Source organism: Artemia sp. Qi Xiang Cuo, chromosome 11 (assembly GCF_049724085.1).
Source record: "Artemia sp. Qi Xiang Cuo chromosome 11, ASM4972408v1, whole genome shotgun sequence".
NCBI lineage: Eukaryota > Metazoa > Arthropoda > Branchiopoda > Anostraca > Artemiidae > Artemia > Artemia sp. Qi Xiang Cuo.
This window is the reverse complement of record NC_142804.1, coordinates 20,607,679-20,630,775: the sequence shown is the minus strand read 5'-3', so window position 1 is coordinate 20,630,775 and position 23,097 is coordinate 20,607,679. Positions and strand designations below refer to the sequence as shown.

Below are 23,097 nucleotides of genomic sequence, written 5' to 3'. Positions count from 1 at the left end.
GTGCGCGCACGTAACCTGGTCTAAAACTGAACCTTAAAAATAGAAATAAAGCTATGTCGACTTTACATAGTCTCTCCCGAGTTAAGAATGTCTCCTGCAAAATATGACCAGTCATGGTTGCAAAACGTGGAGTTTTAACGTACTGCTCAGTAGTTTTTGCAATGTGTAGGAACCAGTGGGAGCCTCGCTCGTTTGGAAATGGTGCTCAAGGAAAGGCATACAAATCATTCTTACGTTTTGTAACAAGTATTTCAGACATTTTGCAACAACTATGTTTTATTCTGATTAGAAATATAGTTGTTGCGATTTGTCTAAAATACTTTTGTATTTCGTAAGAATAATTTTATGCCTTTCCTTAAGAACTATTGTCGGATTTTGTTTGAACTTTTTGTATCCTGTAAGAACTACTTTCGGTGTTGTTAGAATTTCCGTGCTTTGTGACATGTATTTCATATTTTGCAGAAGATATTCTTAACTCTTTAGAAGTATTTTGGATTTGTGTAAAGGATCTATTTCACTTTAAGAATAGTTTTTGTTGTTTAAGAACTATTTTGATTTTCTTACAACTTTTTGTATTTTGCAAGAATTGTGTATTATTTTTTATTATTTATTTGGGATAATTATTTTATTATGGTCAATTTTGAAGTTATCTGAATGGGTTATATAGATATTTTGATAAATTTTTATATATAATTGTTTAATTATAAATAAATTTTTTTTATTCTGTTATAACTCTTTGTTAGAATATGAAAGTATTTTTTTGTTAACTACTAATAAAATTTTTTGTGTAATAAATATTTTTGATTTCTTAGAACTTTTTATATTTTTTAAGAATTATTTATGTTTTGTAAGAACAATTTTGATTTTGTTTGAACTTTTTATATTCTGTAAGAACTATTTTTGATGTTTTAAGAAATATTTTTGTTTTGTAACAAGTATTTCAAGTTTTGCAACAACTATTTTTTATTCTGTTAGTAATCTTTTGGAGTTGTCTAAAAAAATTTTCTATTAAGTAATAATGATTTTTGTTTTTTAAGAACGATTTTTTTGGTTTTTTTGAAATTCTCTTATTCTGTCATAAGTACTTTCTTTGTTTTAAGAATTTTCGTGATCTGCGACAAGTATTTCATATTTTTAATAAGCTATTTTTAATTCTGCTAGAAATAATGTTGATGTTTGTAATTTGTATTTTCTATTTTTAAGAATAGTTTTTGTTGTTTAAGAACTATTTTCGATTTTATTACAACTTTTTGTATTTTGCAAGAATTGTTTCTTATTTTCAATAATTATTTTTGGACTATGTATTTATTTTTTGTATTCGATATGAACTATGCGGTGCGCATTTTGTATTTGTGTGAGAATAAGCTCGTATTAGATACTGATCATAACGAAAATTATTTACACAGATAGAAATATTTTGGTATGTTAAAGTATTTTTTTATATATATTACTACAAAAAATTTTTGTGTAATTACTAAATTGGATTTCTTAAAAATTTTTGTATTTTTTAAGGATTATTTCTTTTTTGTATTAAATGCTTTTGATTTTGATTTAAATTTTATAGTATGTAATAAATATTTTGAATTACGTGATAAATAATTTTGTTTTGTAACACGTATTTTATATTGTGCCTTAAAAATTTATACTTTGATCGTGAATATTTTAAATTAATATAAAAAACTCAAGAGTTAATAATGCCACGAACTACATATTTTTACTTAAATTTTAAAGTTTATAACTTAATTTAATAAAATTTTAAATTACCGTATGATTTTTATCAATAAAAAAAAGAAATTAGTTATTTATAAAGGAAATTTTAAAAAAGAATATAAAAAGTTTCAACTTTAAGTAAGATTTATAAATACATTCAAAAATATAAAGAGTTAATCAAAATTTTTTTGTATAAGATATAAAAAGTTACACATTTATCATTAATATTTCAATATGACTAGAAGGATAAACACTTTAATTCGGTTATTTTTCCGACAGACTTACAAAACTATTATTTTATTATCTAAATTGTATTGTTTAATATACGAAATTATCTACTCTTACTATGTCTATTTTCAAAGACTAAAAAAAGCCTACTATAAAGAAAATTATTATAAACGAGGTGACGAAAAGTTCAAGTTCTTTTCTGAATTTTCTCAATGAAAAAAGAAATAACTTATAGATCAATTATATATTTTTTCCCAGAAAAACTAAAAATTTTTCATGTAGTTACTTAGAGTCTAAAAGAGACGTAATTTAATTTTTTTTATGTCAAAAAGTGAAATGTATTAGCTTCTAAGTTTTAAGTTTAAATAGTTCTTTAAACTATCGTAAGTATTTATTTATTTAGATATCATTTATATAAAAGTTAAAAAAGTGAAAAATAAAAATCTTAAAAAGAAGATTTTATTTAAAACTAACCATCCATTAATTAATTTTTCAATACAAAATATGCCCTTGTTATTTAGAAAAAGTATGGTTAACTTTTGAAATTTAATTTATTTAAGATTTAAATCTGGCATATTGTTAATTTTTTTACTCTCAGTTTCCATTTATTGTATTGTATTGTAAAAATATTTTAGGTTTGTATCATGTTTGACACCTTATTTATTCAGTATAAAGATTACTACAAATATTATCCCGTAATTTGATTGTTTAATATTCAATTTATTTATTGATTAATTTTATTATAATATTTTTTTTTGAGAAAAAAACAACAAAAACAAATTTTTACATAAAAATAGTACTTAGAGTTCACTCTTAAACATCCACAAACGATAGTCCCATGATATAGGATAGTTTTTAACTTGTCTTATGGATTTATCCAGATAAGGTATGTTCTTAGGTATGCACTGTGCGAAGAACCTAATCTCGTCTTCAGGACGGTGATAGCCCCCTTCAAATTTAGGACACTTAAACTCTTCTAGATTGAAAAGTGGAATCCTAGGGTCACACTTTTGAATTAAAACTTTATCTGTAGGTAAATTGCCCTTTACGTAGAGCGCTTCAACTCCGAAAAAGCTGCAAATTTCACTGACTTCCTCCTGGACATTTCTCAGTTCCTGACTAGTATTATTAAGTGGTGTAATCACTCTATCGTAGAATCCCAGTGTGTTTATACAACGTAATGTAGTACTCCACAAGCTTTTATCATACTCAAACAGATTATAGTTCACTAACCAATGATAACAGTCAATTTCTTCGAGATCTATAGACAATAATAAAAGCACATTCGAATATAACACCGCAAGATGATTTTTTCAAACTGATAAATTCGGTGTCAAACAGTCCTATCATCTTGGAGACTATTAATGTAGTTGTTAAGCAGAGAAATACTTAATCAAACTTTTATACCTTCGCTCAAGGTTGAATGGAGTTATGACTAGTGAGATGAGTCTTAAAACCATCTGAATTCATTGTGGGGAGGAGTCATAAAACCCTTGGAAGTCATTGCGAGGGAGTTATTGAACTCTCGGTAACTGATAAATTCTGTGTCATACTGTCCTATCATCTTGGAAGTTATTAATGCAGTTGTTAAGTAGAAAAATACTTCATCCTCCTAGAATTATTTAAACTATATGCAATTAGGTTAAAAATGAAGATATTTATGTAGAGTTTCAACTAGCTATGGTGTCTGAAAACCCAAAAAGCTAATTAAATATTATAATTCATGATTTCAGGCACGTAAGGCTCAATAGTAACCGAAACTCTAAAAAAAAAACTATTAACCGTTTTTAAAATTTTAAAAATTTAATAGCCTTTAATTTCTAAAAAAAACTGTAAAGAAAAAATAAAAAAAAAAAAAAAAAATCTCTTTGCTCGTTGAAGCATTTTCGTGTTTTGGAATGCTTAGCATAACGATATCACGGGGTATAACGATATCACAGGGTATTTCATTGCATGATTTAATAGACTAAAGCGTCTAACATCTCTACCATTATACAGAAGGCTATGTTTGTCCTTTTTCTGTGTTTTTAGAAGTGCCCTTTAACTGTTTTCTTGTTTCACTCGAATCGTTGTCAATGTGTAAAGGGATATTTTCACTATGTATTTTGGTAGCTTGCATCGCTGTTGTATCGTTCCATCTTGGTTGCTTTTCAGGGGGAGAGTAATCTCAATAATATAAGTCCTCCTTAAAAAAAAAAAAGAAGAAAAATTTAGTAAGTAAAAAATACCCCCACTTTTACATAAAAATTTTAAAAATCAAGGTGTTTCTGATTTTTGTCGCGCTCTCTTTTTTATTGTATTATAAATATTAAAAAAATTTCCACTGAAAGTAAGGAGAAACACTAAAAACTTAAAATGAACCAAAATTATTACGTATATGAGGGGGTTCTCCCTCCTCAACACCTCGCCTTTCACGCGAAGTTCAATTTTTCGTATAACTACTTTTAACTATCTGATCATATTGAGTGTCTGATTGAAATAGGACAACATATATAACACATAAGTAAAACGCTTTTTGACAGCTGTTCAGGTATATGGTCTTTTGGCTAAGACTGTTCTTAACTAGGTTGCAGAAATCTATCATATTTAAGACTAAAAATTGATTAACGAGCAATGCGTCTCCTTTAAATATGCACAATATATTTAATGTGTTGGGATGGGTTTTAGTATTGCGGAGGGGGGTGAGGAATATTAATATTCTGAAAAGATATCAAAAGGACCTAATAGTCAAAATTGTGTTATTTTTTTATGCATCGTATTTAAAATTAATATCAAACGGGTCTAATAGTCAAAATTGTGTTACTTTTTTATGCATCGTATTTAAAATATAGATAGCTTTAGGCTCCATCTAAGACTGGTGTTCTTTTTTACGAGTTTAAGCAGATTGAAATTTAAGCCTATAAGTTTTAAAATCGTGACGTTCATAATTGAAAAAGATATGCAATTTTTTCTTTTATCCTGTGCGAGGTGTGGTTTTGGGGGAGGGGGAACTGTCCCCCCTTTAATAATATGAAAAAAAATAAAAATTAACAAAAACTAAAAACCGTGTTTTTTATGCATCCTATTTAAAATATAAATAGCTTATGCTCTATCTAGGACTGGCGTTCCTTTCTAAGAGTTTTATCAGAATTAAAATTATTACTATAATTTTTAAAATAGTGACGTTCATAATTTAAAAAGATATTCAATTTTTTTCTTTTATTCATAGCGAGCGGTGGTTCTGGGGAGGGGTACTGGCCCCCCCCCATTAATATTCTGAATAAATATCAAACGGACCTACGTGTCAAATGTGTGTTTTTTTTATTCATAGTATTGTAAATTAATATCAAATGGACCTAATAGTCAAAATTGTGTTATTTTTGTATGCATCGTATTTAAAATATAGATAGCCTAGGCTCCATATAGGACTGGCATTCTTTTTTTAAGAGGTTAAGCAGATTGAAATTTAATCCTATAATTTTTAAAATCTTGACTTTCATAATTTAAAAATACAAAAACTTTTTTTTTTATTTTATACTACGTGATCTTTGGTTTTGGGGTGGGGGGACCGGCGCCCTCAGTAATATTCTGAATAAATATCAAACAGAACTAATAGTCAAAATTGTTTTATTTTTTATACATCTTATTTAAAATATAGATAGCTTAGGCTATATCCATGAGTGGCTTTTTTTTTTACGAGTTTAATAAGATTGGAATTTAATACGGTAAAAATTAAAATAGAATAAAAAAGGCTTATAATGGTATAATCATACCTTAGTTATATTGTAAGTAAATAATTTCTTCCTTAACTTAATGACAATTTCTTTTTAATAATGCGAATATTTTTTACTCACCATAAAAAGTTTAGAATTATCCATTTTTTTCTATGTAATTATAAAAAATGCTATCTCGAATAGACCCGATTCTAAACTTCTAGAGAAAAAAAACTTTACCCTGATTATAAAAAAAACATACATGTCTATTAAAAAAGAATAGACAAATTGTGAGGTACATAAAAAAAAAAGACATTTTAAATTTCATTGTTGTCGGTAAAATGTTAAAGGAGTGGTACTATATTTAAAAAAAAAAAAGACATTTAAATTTTAATTGTCTTCGTAAAAATTTTCCATGAGGTTTTTTACATTTACAAAAACGAAAAACCTTTTTTTAATGGGGCCCCCAAGCAATTTATAAAGACATCTTATACTCTCGACAACTACATATACGTAGTAGAAGATTAAATCTAAAGAGCAGAAAAGTCGTTTTTTATCATGTATATACAATATTTTTATTAATAAACAAATTCACATACATTTTTAGAACATTTTATTCGTAGGGCACTAAAATCAATATTAAACACACTTGTAAGTATATTTCCCACTAGAAAGTCGTTCAATCGAGGAAAGTCAACGTAAATGTTGAGAAACTGCTTGTAGGTATAGCCAAGACATCTAAACATGAAAAAGAGTAGTGCATAAAAGCCGCATGTCTTAGTCGTTAAATCATTTACTCTCCTTTGATTTTGAATAATAGTTTTCCCACTGCTCTCAATAAAGTTGCTGATGTGTGGAGTGTAAAATTTATATGATAGGCCAGAGTTGATGGACTGCTATTAACAATGATTAGGGTATTGTTAACACTTGGAATTTTTTCAATGAAGTCCGATGGTATGCAATAGGATTTGTACAAGTTCTCTTCTATTAAACCGAGTTTTTTTTTCCAGGGTGATTTTATTTAACTAATGGTCCCAGAAGATCGGTATAAGCTTTCTTCTGTAATTTTTTAAGTCAGCACTAATTTTAAAGTTCACTTTTCTCCCCCCCCCCCTCCAACACCCGATTTTTTCCCAAAGTCGTCTGATAGAAAATTTAAGATAGCGGTTTTAATACGAATAATTTTAAGGTAAAATGTATATGCATCTGAGGAGACAAGACCCCCTGAGCCCCTAGGGAAAGGGCTCTAAGATATAAAATTTTCCTATTGTTTACGTGTAGTGTTTGTTATTGGGAAGTAAACGGACATTTTTCAGGACGAGGGAATTTCATGTGGGGGTGAGGTCCACTGGAAAAATTTGCACGGGGGAATTTGCTTGAATTCCTACACGAAAGAACTTTCTAAGGAGTAATTTTAATGAGGGGGGATTTTCGATAGAGGGAAAAGGTAGGGATTGCGGTATTATTTGAAAAATAATCAAAAACAAAATACACAAACAAGTTTTTCAGTTGAAAGTAGGGAGCAAAACTATGACTTAAAAAGAACATAAATTATCCTGTATATGAGGGGAAAATTTGTGTACGACTTTTTGCCCCAAGTCTATAAAGACAACTCCTAAAAAACTAGGGTTGCCTGAATGAAATATAAGCATTTTTTAAATACTAAAAAAATTAGAGTGAATCTAACTGCCGAGAGGATCGTAGGTTCAACAACTACTCCAACTCGTTTCTAGGTTGTTTTTAAGTGGCTGTGCTTCGGTTTAATTTAATATGAATTCACTTTTTTTCTTATAGTTAATCACTGAAAGGGAGAATAATTTCTAAGGGGGAAATGTTGAAAGGTTGCTGATTTTGAATTTCCAGTAAGTTCTTTTCTTCATCCTGAGCCTGAGCAATTTCAAAACTCGGTTTTTGTGACACTCGTCTATGTAATTGAATTTTGTTTTTATATTATTAGAAGTTTTAACAATTATTAGTAAAATGCTATTAAAATACAATTTTTTGTTATTGAATTTTGGCAAAAGGTAAACTCAAGAGTTGATCTAAGCAAAAAAAACTGATCAGGAATATCGAAGTCTTTGATAACGAAATCTTATATATATATATATATATATATATATATATATATATATATATATATATATATATATATATATATATATATATATATATATATATATATATATATATATATATATATATATATATATATATATATATATAATTTATGTAGAAATGTTTTGTAATGCAAAAAAAAAATTCGAAACAAATAAATGATGCTACAATATTGCGTAATAGGTACTCGTGGGCGGAGCTTAAAGGCAAGTCAGGAATGCAAAGTCACCTTATTGGCTTATCGCTATGCGGTTCAGGAATGTATGGAACAAAATGAATGAGTCAAAACTTAATAGTTGTAAAAGTAACTATGATAAATAGACAAAATAGAAGCTTCTATAGTTATTTTAGTTTAGAAACAAATTTAATTAAGAGATTAAAAAGATTAACATGGATAGAGGACTTTTACAAACAGGAAGTTATTGGGTTAAACGAGAAAGAGATATATTGCGTGAAATGGCATCAAGAAAGACAAGACAAAGTGTATACACTATGACGGAGGTCCAACCATTGGTACCTAAAGGGTGGGAAAATTTTTGTATGGAAAATCAAAGGCCTTTATTAATTGAGATGGAACTTGAAAAACGGAACCGGGAGCCATTCCAGTCTATAGAAGAACACCAGTTCAAAAAAACGACAGAAACTATGAGACACACACTCCAAATCCAAAATCACTATGTACGAGACCAAGAATTGTAACAAAGAATGTTCCAGTATTTATCAGACCGAAAATAGCTAAGACTGTAGAAACCGAATCATGCAACGCATGTACTCAAAAAAAGACTGCAACAATGAATTTAGCAAAAGTATTTCGAAAGCGGCAATAGCCCTGATCTGCCTAACTACAGGGATAGCTCAAGAAATCTCTGTTTCGATGCTGATAAGCTTATAAAAACAATATTTTTTTCAACTTCAACAAAATTTTCAGGATTACAGTTTGGAAAATTTTTGTTTTTTGTATATATATATATATATATATATATATATATATATATATATATATATATATATATATATATATATATATATATATATATATATATATATATATATATATATATATATATATATATATATATATATATATATATATATATATATATATAGAAAAAGAACATCTTCCCAGTTTTAACTCAACCATGTAAGGAACTTAGCCTCAGTGAGGTCGGGGAAACATGACAGTCCCAAGTCCGTTAAATGAGGAGGGTTGGGCTGTGGGTTTGCAACCCACACCCGGGACCCTGACGGGCAGCCCTCAGGGGAAAAACACCTGCAACTGAAACGCCTAAAACAGCCTCAGATGCATCACCCCCCCCCCCAGATAACAACCCCTGCATGCCCCTGGAACCAATTTTTGACTGCGAAACAACATCTAAAGATGGATTTTTGGAATGTGAGAACGATGAACCAGATATCCAAGACAGAACAAGTTATTAAAGATGAGACAATACCTCATCGATATACTCGTTCTCACTGAAATAAGGTGGACTGGAAATGGATTAGAGAAAATTGATGATGGGTATGCTATGACATTTAGCAGTCACCCTTCCGTCCACCACGCTGGTGTAGGAATTATGATGTCGCCACTTGCACTCAAAGCAATGGCGAACGGGACACCAGTTAGCTCGTTTGAGCGAACTTGATAGCTCGATAGCTCGTTTCGTATCTAATGATACAAAATGACCATCATCACCTTCCTATTTTTTCTGAAACCGAACTGATTATTATTCAACAATATAAGCTTCTCTAAAAAATAGGTCAACCGATTACTAAAACATTTTTCAGTAAGACGAGAAATAACTGGCAAGACTGATATTGGGCGATAATTACCCAAATCATTTCTATCACCACCTTTATAAACCGGTGTCACTCTTGAATTTTTTAGACAATCTGGAAACCTTCCTTGACGGAAGCAATCATTAATCAGTGATGTCAAAACACCAGATATACAAGGGAAAATGCATTTTAGAATTTTTAGGCTGACTAGGTCACTACCGGACGAACTATTTTTCATACTATAGATAATATCCCTTAACTCATCTAACGTTATCATCTTTAGATGTAGCGATACATTTGCAGGAGATGGTAGAGTAGATCAAAAGGGTGGGTCATCTGGAGACGATGAAATCATCTCGGCTATTTGTAGGCCTACTGAACAAAAATGATTTAAAAACTCATTACATATCCCAGTACCATCTGCAATTATAACATCATTAACAGTCACTTCAGTTGGTAGATTATTAGAATCCTGACCTATAACATTACGAATTATTTACAAAGTTTTCAACGGGTTACCTTTAACATCCTTGAACTTCATACTAAAATATTTTTGTTTAGCCTCACGGAGGTGATTATTCAAACAATTACGAAAAGCACGGTATCGCTCTTTATTCTCATCCGTCGGTCTTAAAGCTTGTGACTTAAACAGTATATCTCTTACATTTATTTTTCGAAGAAGCTCATGCGTTATCCATGGCTTCCTCCCATTATTTTTTCGACCTTTAGAATTCTTCACTGCTCCCACTTCCTTAACCATTTCTAAAAGCTTACTATAAAATAGTGAAAATTTAGTATTTACATCACTCTCATTTCTAAACAGAGATACCCAATCAATATGAACCATATTACTTTTTAGTTTCAATGGGGCACTACGATCAAAAACTACAACTCTTTTACTCCGTTCAGGAGTTTCTCGCGTAGGGAGAGATACCTCAAAATCTGCAAAAACACCAAAGTGGTCAGATTCTACATTTACAAGAACTCTTGGCGATCTAAAAGTTGAATTGGAAATAAAGATTATCCAAATGTTTTGCAGACATCCTAGAAACTCTATTTGGGATGTTAATCGTTGGGAACAGCCCATAAGACATACACAAATTTGATAACTGAGAAGTCACAAAAGACTCCATATCCAGCATGTTAATATTAAAGTCACCTAGAACAAAACAGAGGGTTATTACTAATTTGTACTTTTGCCAGCTGTTCATGAAGATTCTCAAAAATTCTTGAATAGAACCAGAAGGAGGCCTATAAACAATTACTAAATATGTATCAACATTATTCAATTGAGCTTCACACACCATTTCCTTATATTCACTTAGATCATCTCGGACTCTAACATGGATATCTTCACGAACATAAGCCGCAAGACCCCCGTGTTGACGTAACTCACGGTTCCGAATAAACAAAGTATATCCAGGTATATTTAAAAGAGCAGAATTGTGGTCCTTCAACCAGGTCTCCGTCAAAGCAAACACATGGAAAAGATTAAGTTTACCTAGATTCGCTAAAAAATCAAATGTCGTATTTAGGCCCTGACAATTCAAATGAAAAATCCCAAAATCTTCCGATCTACCATGCCGATATTCAACATCATAAAAATCATAACTAAAAACAAATTTAGAATCCTCAGGGGGGTTAAAAGCTGGAACCACAAAGAGAAGTGCCTAAAGATAATAGGAAAACCTTAATTAAGCCACTTTATAAGAAAGGTGATAAAAGTGTGTGTTGTAATTATCGAGGCATTAGTCTCGTCTCTGTAGGTAGTAAATTACTTAATATGATACTTTTTAGACTGAGAGATGCCGTAGACAAAGTTTTAAGAGAAGAACGGCGCGGTTTTAGAAAGGGTAGGGGATGTGGCGACCAAAGTTTTACCCTTAGGTTAGTAATTGAGAAGTGCCTGAGTTTTCAAACACCTTTAGTCCTCAGTTTTATATATTATGAGCAAGTGTTAGATTCTGTTTATAGAAGAGCTTTAGTAACCGTTTTATCCTTGTATCGTATACCAGACAGATACATTAAAGTGATTAGTGCTATGTACAAGAATAACACTGCTGCGGTTAAGATAGGAAATGAGGTTAGCAGCTGGTTTTGTATTAAATCAGGAGTTAAGCAGGGTTCTGTTCTATCCTCCTTTATATGGATTATTTTCATGGACTTTGTCTTAGGGGGCACAGGAGAGGTAATGGGAGACCCCGGAATCAAATGGGGAGGAATAAGTCTCCTGGACTTAGATTATGCTGATGATTTAAGCATCCTAGATGAAAGAGTGAACAAAATGAATGAAGTTTTAGAGGTTTTGCGTGTTCAGGGTGCTAGAACAGGTTTGAAAATTATTGTTCAGAAGACTAAGTCACTAAGACTAGGAATAAGTGAAGATGAAAAGGTGACGTTGGGTAATGAAAAAATTGATCACGTGGGCAGCTTAACTTACCTTGATAGTATTATTAGTAAAGATGGTGGGAGCAGAGAAGATTTTAAAAGTAGAATTGCCAAGGCTCAGGGTGTTTTTTCACAGTCAATAAAAGTTTGGAAAAATAGGAAGATAAGTTTGGAAACGAAGATTAGAATATTAGAAGCTAGAGTGATGATAGTAGTCAAATATGGCTCTTAAGCATGGACGCTCCGAAAAGCGGATGAAGATTTTCTAGATGTTTCCCAGAGAAATTGCTTACGGATTGACTGGGTACCCGTCTGATTTGCCGTACTTCAAACAATAGGCTATACGAAAAATATGGTTCAATACCGCTCCCTAGGGGTATAATGAAAGAAAGATTGAGGTGGCCAAGGCACGTTGTGCAGATGAAGGATGACAGATTACTGAAGATTGTTCTTTTCGGCCAACCGTCTAGGGCTAAACGGAAAGCAGGTTGTCCTCGTCTGGTTGGGAGGACGTCATAAAGAAAGATTTAAAGGAAATGGGAACTTCGTGGGTCGGTGTAAAACAGGAGGCTTTGAATAGATTGGGGTGGAGGAAAAGCGTGCGTAGCTGTGTTGGCCTCAGGCAGTTTGGTGCTGCGGGGAGTTGTTAGTAGTAGTAGTAGCTCATATTTGAAGATTCCACTTTTATATTCCCTATCCAATTAAGATTCATTTTATGTTTATTTCCATTTTATGTTTATTCTGCACACGATTTATCTATTTTTTTCATTTTTGGAAATTATTGTGTATTATGTTTATTTTATGACATCATTTATTCTTCACTTATCCTGCATTTTCCGGGGCTTCCGGTGTTACTTATCCGACAAAAAATAAAGACCTTTTCAAGTAGTAACCCCCTTAACTTCTGACGTCATTTCCATCCCATGGATCGCTAGGGATAAGTAATAGTACTTCTCAGATAAGTAATCTTGGAATGCTCGAACGAACTATCGGGCAACAGTAGGTATCATCTCTTTGATGACCTGTGAACTTCTTGAAGCATAGATTTGATGTAAAGCAATTCGAGGAGATTTTTAACAGCAACACAGTTAAAGAAAAAAAAGAAGCAAATGGAGCAAGAAAGCGGCAAATACCTTTTCAATCTTCAACAAAGAGTTCTATGTCTTCGAAACTTTGATCGTAGGGAGGGAAGTTGGTTCATCAGTTGGGTCAGCGTACTGAGCAAGGTAAGGATGAGCCAATGCTTGTTCTTCTGTCTATCTCTTCTCAACATCGAGTTCCAACATCTTTTCAAGTAAATCAATGGCTTAAAAACATCATTCAAATCTGAGTAAAGTATACAAATCATTTTGAAAGTTGTGTCTATTCAAACTTTTCCAAGTTGTACTTTAAATTTTGATTGTAATTTCTTTGGAAACAGGGTTAACAAGAATTTACAATCGCAGGACCGCCAATTTTCATCAATAAAAATTATTGAATGAATTGCAATCAGTCTGAGAGGTGGTCATAGAAAAAAACGACAAATAACAGTAGCTACCCAATATAAGTAGTAATAGTGTTAAAGGTTTCAATTACACATACAATTACACAAGAAAAACCCATGCCTTTGACACTGTATTTAGACATGCACATTGCAAAAAAGCATGCAAAAACCTATAAAGTGATTAAACACGTTATGAAAGTTGGCTCGTTACAAAGTGGTCAAGCATGTTATGAAACTAAAGTCAAAGTTTTATTACACAAGAAATTTCACAATTTTTTTTAAAGCTGGCACTATATAAAGTGTTCCAACATGTTTTGGGAGTATGCTCGAAATTATGTAACTCAACCAGAGTGTTTTTCGAGTCAACATCTGTTTTTGTTATTCGTCCTTGAGATTCTGTATAAAATGTTCATACATTATGATTTAATTTTCATTATGATTTAACATATCATACATAGTACACTGAACATTATTAACTTTGAAACAATGGATACTTCAATTGTCAACGTGAGTAGAGTTTACTGAATTTCTTAATTTATTTCCAAATAAAAATCATTTTACCAGTAAATTCAAATTTCAGGGGCATAGGCCCCCCTCCCTCCAACAATACAAACCCTAAAATATGATGAGTATACTCGCTAGAAAACGCAAAGTACCCTTTTTTCTATTATGCAAAACAAAAACCCCCTCCTCCACTGTTCTGTTAACGAGCATAATTCTTTAGTTTTAGTTATTTCGTTCAAAAAATGTCCCTTTTTCACAATTATAAAAAAAATCTTTTTTTTCGGTCTAAAACCACATGTGTTTATAATTACAGAGTCCCTTTTGAAGCCAGAGTTCAAACGTGTCTTATCTGAGTTATGAAAACAAAAGGTTGATGATTAAGACAGGGTTTTTGTGTAATTCTCGTCAGAAAACTTAGAATTTATGTAAAACCAAATCGAATTCAAATATTTTCTTGGGAAGAAAATTTTAAGTTTTGCATTAATTTGGATTTTAGCTCACATTTAACAAACTACACCCAAACTCAAAATTTCCAAAATTCTACTTCAGAACCTTTTTTAAATATTTCTAAAGTACTAATATATATAGTTTTATATATATCGGAATCGACTTTAGGGGATAATTTATATTATGGGGGGATGTTTTTGAAATCCTCCCTCCCTCCAAACTCAAAATTTTCAAAAATTTTACTTTAGGACCTTTTTTAAATATTTCTAAAGTGCTAATAGATATAGCGTTACAAATATCAGAATCGACTTTAGGGGATAATTTATATTATGGAGGGATCTTTTTGAAATCCCCCTTCCCCCCAAACGCAAAATGATTTCTATGCAGAGTGTAACTTGATTCATTTTGTAGATAGTCTTGTACACTTTTAGTGTGAACACCAGTGACCTTGGAAAGAGTGGTGGGGGAACTTAAACTCCCCGCTTCACCAATATTTTCATAAACACCTTTCAGAACTTCAACCATTTTGAATGTAAACACGTTGTGTAACGTCCGCTACCCTTTTGTATACTAGTTGCGGTTGGTGATGGTGACATGATACGTTTTCGCTTTTTCCTCGTCACCATTGTCAAGTTTCCACTAGTTTTGCTAGTATTTTCCAAGATTGATTTAAAATCTTCGTCTTATTTTTCTTCTTCTTCCTCTTCATATTTTAATGGTGTTGTTGTTGTTGTTGTTGATGTTGATGGTATATGTTCATTTAATTTTCTTAGAATTTGCTTATTGCTAATAAGGCTTTTGGGAAAGTTTAATGTATTTAGAAAGTTGTATAGATGAGCGTCAAATGATAATAGTCCTTTACGATTCGAACCATATCATAGATTAAATCAAGTAGATTATAGCTCTTGCCCTGAATTTAAATCCCTTTCCCATTACTCTCAACTTGAATATGATCTTGACCACTTTCCATGAGATAAGTTATGAGTCGTGTAAATTTTTCAACAAAATATTTGTGCCATATATTTCCAAATTTTTATAAAAATTAATACGAATACAACTTATTTTATTTTGTTCCAGCAGCAGACACATGAGGAGATGATTCTTTTTTGTGATCAATACCAGTGGCCTTCACACGATAGGGCTTACGTTTGTCCTCTCGGCGAATTGCATCTTGAAGTAAAAGCATTTTTTTATCATCCTCAATATTTTCATTGTCAATGAATTTACTCAGATTGTTCTCAAAGTGTTCCACGGGTGAGAAAGCGAGTTCTATTTGGGTCAATTTATAGGGTTTAGCCATCTAGAGAAGACCGTTTACAAGTCCTGCAATTATTGGCAGTAAAAGAGTGAAAAAGCTACCGCCTCCTTGAAGAAGTCGTTTCTTTTTAAAATTCTTTCATTTCTTTTTAGAGGCCAATGTGCGTACATTGGAACGATGTTGCTTTGCCTGTTGCTTAACTACTTCTGGCAGTTGAACATTGCCCTCGGTCAAATTTAAACAAAGTTCAGATATTAGATCAATGAAATCATTGTCAATACCATGTTTGAGTATGGCTTTCCTAAGCGAGGGTTTCGAAGTGCTTAGAACTAAAAATAAATGTCTATTTTCATGTAGTCTCTTCAGTGTCATGATAGCGACTAATAGGTCTTTTTAGTGTTCACGGGGAGATATACTGTAATTTCATTGTCGAAAATATCTGTGACTACACGCAAATCCTCGGGTGTATTTTGATTAATATCCAATAGGATATAGCCGTGGGGTTTATTAGTTGCCTGATTGTATGCTGAGAGCCGAAATTTAGGAGCGCCAGGATAGATTTGTTTATTGAGGGTTGTTAGCGAGTTAGAATCATAAACAACTCTGTAGATCATATAGTAGGTTAAGTTCAATGCAAGTGTTCGCATAAATTTGCTCTGATGAAAGACATTGTGTAGAACCAGAGTAACGGAAATCTGTTCATGATGAGAGCGAACGGTGAATAATTGCAGCATTTCCTGGGACCATTGTTCAATAGATTCAGCCAGATCGTCAATAATCAGCCAAGAGTTTGCTTCAATAATGTTGAAATCATCAAGTCCCTGTATGAATTGTATGTCCAGAAACCCGACGATGGCAATTGTTTTTATTTTAATATGTGACCCCTGCCAAATGACGCAACGATTGTAGATTTTTTTTCGGCTTTTTCACACAATATTTACCGCAATTTTTAATTATTTTAGATAAAAGTGTTGTTTTGACCGACATTGAAGGTCCACACAGAAACGATCTGAATGGTGTTTTAAATTGATACATGTTCCCTTCAACAATTCACCTGCACATCTAACTGTAGACTATAGTTGTCTAATGACTAAATAATTTCCCAACTAGTCCGTTCAAGAACAAAATCAATAAAGAATCATATTTCTTGTATTAAAAACAGCACTTTACAGAAAACAAAGAAAACAAATAACATAGTGCATTTTTTTATCAATAAATTTAAAAGGTGTATTTTTCTTTGTTTTCTGTAAGTGCTGTTTTTAATACAATAAATATGATTCTTTATTGATTTTGTTCTTGAACGGACTAGTAGTGAAATTATTTAGTCATTAGACAACTATAGTCTACAGTTAGTAGTGCAGGTGAATTGTTGAAGGGAACATGTATCAATTTTTCCAGTGGACCTCCCCCCCCCACATGAAATTCCCTCGTCCTGAAAAATGTCCGTTTACTTCCCAATAACAAACACTACATGTAAACAATGGGAAAACTTTATATCTTAGAGCCCTTTCCCTTGGGGCTGTAGGGGTCTTGTCTCCTCAGAGGCATAGACATTTGACCTTTCAATTATGCTGATTAAAACAGCTATCTTAAATTTTAGATCGGATGACTTTGGGATAAAAACGGGTGTTAGAGAGGGGGGGGAGAAGAGTTACCTGTAAATCTTTTGCTGAATTAAAAAAAGACAGAAGGACTTTTCTCCCGAACTTCTAGGACCATTAGTTCAATAAAATAACCCGGGCAAAAAAAAAAAAAAACAGACTCGGTTTAATATAAGAGAACTTGGGTTTTCTGATATTCCAAATCTGATGGTATAATTTTCATGATTATTCGTTGAAGTTTGGGGGAGGCCACCCCCCCCCTTTCTCGAAAACCAAATATAATTCCTGAGGATCGTAGCTTTTGATAGGTACGATTAATTTAATGAATTTTATATATCTGGAATCACCACTAAAAGCCAATTCCTTTGGTGTGTATGTTGTTTTCAAAATTGTATTTTTTTGAGTTTCGGTTACTATTGGCCTGAGTTCTTTCTTACTCCTTGGAAAGTTCCTTCGTGTAGGAATTTGAGCGAATTCCCTCGTGCAAATTTTTCGAGTGGACCTCCCCCCCCCCCATGAAATTCCCTCGTCCTTAAAAATGTCCGTTCACTTCCCAATAACAAACACTACATGTAAACAATAGGAAAAATTTATATCTTAGAGCCCTCCCTAGGGGCTGTAGGGGTCTTGTCTCCTCAGAGGCATAGACATTTGACCTTTCAATTATGCTTATTAAAACAGCTATCTTAAATTTTAGATCGGATGACGTTTGCGAAAAAAACGGGTGTTGGAGGGGGGGGAAAGAGTTACCGGTAAATCTTTTGGTGACAAAAAAAAAGGCAGAAAGAATCTCCTCCCGATATTAAAGGCCAATTATTTAAATAAAAACCCACGGGAAAAAAAAAACAAAAAAACACTCGGTTTAGAATCACAGAAATTCAATTTTCTGATATTCTGATTATATTGGTATGATTTTAATTTTAATTCATTGAAGTTTGGGGGTGTTTCCCCCCTTTCTCGAGAACCAAAACTAGCTTACATTTATAATTTCTGAGAATCGTAGCTATTGATAGGTGCGATAAATTTAGGATTTTATATATCTGGAATCAGCACTAAAATCCAATTTCTTTGACGTGTGTATTGTTTTCAAAATTGTATTTTTTACAGTTTCGGTTACTATTGGGCCGAGTCGCTTCTTACTTACAGTTTGTTGCTACGAACTGTTTGATTAACCGAACAGCTTATGAAAACACTTTCAGAAAGAAGGCTGATGGTGGGCATGGACATTAATTTCATGACAACCTCGTATAGGTGTTTCTGAAACCCATATTATGGTACTTCAACGAACTGTGTGAATCTGTTTTTCTTGCAGCTACAGCCTCCCTATTGTAAGTCTTCAGAGCCATGACAGAGCTGGCTGCTGACGAAGTAAGTCCTGCATTGACCACTGAAACTTTGTCATGTGATCACCAGAAATTGGATCAATTCTGTGGTGGCTGAATCACAGCAACTGTCGCTGCACTTGCATCTATTGATCTAGATTCAGCACCCATTAAATACATTATTTTACCTTATTTTACATTGAATACATTATTTTTCTTCTTCTCCACCATTTGCGAAACATTTTTCTATGTTGAATTTTTTTTTCGCTGGACGTTCACCAGTAGATAGCAAACAAACCGAAAACATTCGAAAATTTCCAAATATCGTTTTAGATATTTATATTTACGTTTCGATATCGATATTTGGTTCGATATATCGTTGTATTTATATTCAGATCGAATATCGCCCAACCCTAGTTTAAATCGCAATCATTTTTTTTTATTTTTGTTATTTGTCAATTAGTTTATAAAGTCTTTCTAATAGAATTTTTTTGGCATACAACACACTTCTATTGTGGATTGGTGCGCTAAATTTAGGATTCTTCGTCCAAGAAGGCGAAGGTTCGAATCCTAGTTCAACCAATTATTTGGTTTGGACGAGGGTCAGTGGTGTGACTCTGTAAGCTCAGCCAGAGTCAACCCAGCTCTAAATGGGTACCTGGAAAAATCTGGAGAAGTTAAATAGAAAGGGTGTGCGGAAGTACAGGATGGTTGGCACCCAGTTCCCCTTTGCACTGTCTGGCTGAAGGTCCAAGAAAAGGAGATCAACACCGCCAGTATTAACTTTAAAGTCAAATACTGTATTATTTTCCAGTTTACGCTTTTATTGTACTTTGAATAGGGAATTTTTTTTTAATTTTTGTATTGAAATTATGCCTTAGACTATATCGTCTTACAATGACATGACATTATGAACTGATTTTATAATTTTAACCCATCAAGTTTCGTTATATTCATTTTCTATTTATATTTTGACTGAATATCCAACTAATATCCGATAATATAGGAATAGGGCTCATTCCTTTTTTTGGAGGGCACTAGCCCTCTGTCCTTTGCCTAAGTTTCCTTAAAGCAGTCCAATCGAAGTTTGAGGTAACAATTTTGCTTATGATTAACAAAAAGTTTATGTTTTATTATACCGTATGATTTACTGATACTTTGACCAATAAATCCTTAAATTCGAATGTCTTCTATCAATCAAACCACTTTAAAACCTCATCAATGTCCATGGAATAACACCTGACTGTATAAAACGTTATTAATAATGAATTGTAGATTTCAGACAAAACTGCAACGAAAGAAAGACTTTGTTAATAACATCAAAATAACATCACTTTAAATATCAAAGCAAAACAACCCTCATAAAAGAGAAAATTTTGTAAAATGGATTTCAGTTGTTTAGTAAAAGGTTCAAAACGAAATGCTACAAGTAAACGAGACAATGCTATCAATCGCAAGAAAGACACCATATTTTGTTTTGATGCTTCAAATCTTGAAAAAGTTACCTTTTTTTAGAAAAAGATTGTGCTGTTACATCTACGGATGGGAACAATACATAATCTTCTAAATTACATTTAAACTAAAAAATAGGTTGTAATGTATTTTAGACAATATTTGACACTTAATATAGTTAAATTTTAATATATTATTCTCATTAATATTAATTTTATCTGTATCGACTGAATAGCTGAACGCTATTAACAATTATCCACTATAATTGGTGAGGGGCTCTTCAATAATGTGGAGTATGGGCGCGGTTGTTTAGCAATGTTTGTGTTTGACAAGTTGAAACTATCGGGACTGTATTCGAGTGTATATTTTGACCAGTTTGATACTATCACTAATTGTTCTCTATTTTAATTGCAGATGGAGAATCCGACAGACGAGAATTCAGTGAGAACTGAAGTACAAGTCACACTAGTCAGAGCTACAGTTCCAAAAAATGTTGAAAATATCTTAGCTGGTAAATTACCGGTACTAATTCAGACTCTTATTGGTGTTTGTTATAATTTTGCTTTCTAAGCTCATATCAGTATTTCTTTCAGCCGAGGAACCAAATTTTGTTAAGGTCCTTCGGTCCTTAACCTGGTTGCTCGGTGTTCGGTCCTTAAACCTTCTTCATCGAGCAGGTTTAACGCTTCAAATTTGTTATGTAGTGATATGCAGAAGCTTCTGCGGATATCACGATCATTCAGCTTATCAGAATCGAACTGTTTGTTTTTTATGGAGTTGGTTCTTGGTTTCTGAGCTTTCAGTTTAATTCTTACTTTTGCTATCAGCAAAATATGATCTGAATTTACGTCCGCTCCTTGAAATCCCCTCACGTTGAGCAGGCCACTTCTCCAGCGTCTTGATATGAGGAAATGATCGATTCGTTTTTTGTCCGGCCTTCGGGGGACACCCACGAGTACTTGTGAATCGTTTTATGTTCGAACATACTGCCGCTTATCACAAAGTCAGTACTTGGGGTATAGTCAATTAGGAGTGCACCGTTTCCATTCATGTCTCCGATGCCATGTGGGCCCAGAACTTAAGGGCAGTACTGACGATCTGCACCGACTTTAGCATTTAGATCGCCAAAAACACAGATTATATCGTGCCTGGGAACGTCTTTGGTGACCAATTGTAGCATGTTGTAGAAAGCATCTTTTTCCTCATCATCAGCTTCGTTGGTCGGAGCATAGCAGGCGATGATGGTCATTTTGTATCATTAGATACGAAACAAGCTATGAATATACGTTCGCTAACTGGTGTCCCATTCGCAATTGCTTTGAGTGCAGTGGCGACATCATAATTCTTACACCAGCGTGGTGGACGGAAGGGTGACTGCTAAATGCCATAGCACACCCATCATCAAATTTCTCTAATCCATTTCTAGTCCACCCTATTTCAGTTAGAACGAGTATATCGATGAGGTATTGTCTCATCTCTTTAATAACTTGTTCTGTCTTGGATATCTGGTTCATCATTCTCACATTCCAAAAACCCATCTTTAGGTGTTGTTTCGCAGTCAAAATCGGTTTCAGGGGCATGCGGGGGTCGTTATCTGGAAGGGGGGGGGGTTGATGCATCCGAGGCTGTTGTAGACGTTTCAGTTGCAGGTGTTTTCCCCCTGAGGGTTGCCCCTCGGGGTACCAGGCGTGGGTTGCAAACCCACAGCCCAACCCTCCTCATTTAACGGACTTGGGACCGTCATGTTCCCCCGACCACAGTGAGGCTAGGTTCCTTATATGGATGAGTTAAAACTGGGAAGATGTTTTTTTTCTCTGTATATAAATATAAAATTCTAATTAAAAAAGATCATTTTTATAAAGAACAATAATAACACAAAAACTAACTTACAACAAAATTAAAACGAGATGAAGGAATAAGTATTATTGACGTCCAAAAAATGAAAACCTTCAGAAAGGCAATCCTCTCCAGTTTGTTAAAGTTGAAAGGACTATTGTTTTTATAACCTTATCAGCATCAAAACAGAGAATTTGTGAGCTATCCCTGTAGTTAGGCAACTCAGGGTTAGTGGCGCATTCGAAATAATTGTTCTAAATAAAGTGGTGTGGTCTGGTTTTAATTATAGGCGTTTCATGAGTTTTGTTATGAACTATTGATAGTGTTGGTTGGACAATTAACCTACACTTATTTGTTAAACATATTTTTATCGTACACTTTTGGATTTTCTTTGGAATGTGTCTCATAGTGAAGTTAGTTTAATTACAATTGCTTTATTACCTATTAAGGACTTTCTCAATTTGCCGTTTTTCAAGATACAGCTGACTCAATCCATTAATTTGATTTCAAATAAAATAAATGCAACCCCCTTTATTCAAACATGGTTTTTACTCAGTCAGTGTTCAGAATATTTTTCGTCCCTTCTTGATGACATGTCTCTCAATATTTCTCTTTCTCTTGGTACCCAATACATTCCTTGTAGTGAAAGTCCTCTGTACCGGTTAAGCTTTTTTAATCTCTTAATTAAATTTGTTTTACAATTAAACTCAGTAATAAAATATGTTATGTTGTTGCTTGATCAAAGTTACTTTCACAACTAGAAAGTTTTGACGAATTCTTTTCGTTCAATACATGCCTGAACCGCATAGCGATAAGCCGATAAGATGACTTTGCATTCCTGACTTGCCTTTAAGCTCCACCCCCGACTCTCTTTTTTTTAAATAAATTTGTTAAGTTTGTCAATTATTATAGGTGCCCTTCTCACATTGCCCCCCCCCCCCGAGATTTTGCTTATTGACGTCCTTGTCACATTGCCCTCCCCCAAGATTTTGCTCCAGAACTTGATGCACAACAACAGCCAAGAAAACCAACAAAGCATATACATTACAGTTTATAGGTGATAAAAGGGCAGTTTAGCTTTAAATTAATTTTATTCATAATCTTTTGACATACTAAAACATGCAACTAAAGGGATCAAAATACAAAATGACGTCAAAATTATATACGTAGATCAGATAAAATCTTAAATTTCCAATAACATTTCCGGAGACAATCAGAAATACAACCACAGATAACAAATAACAAATAATACGAGAATGAAATGAATAAACAAGAATAACACAAA

General features: G+C 32.8%; 1 protein-coding gene across 1 annotated transcript in view; it reads right to left on the bottom strand.

Moving 5' to 3' along the window:
• Window positions 1-23,097, bottom strand: part of LOC148946747 (uncharacterized) — a 535,196-nt gene that overhangs the window by 453,335 nt on the left and 58,764 nt on the right. The gene's annotated exons all lie outside the window — the stretch shown is intronic.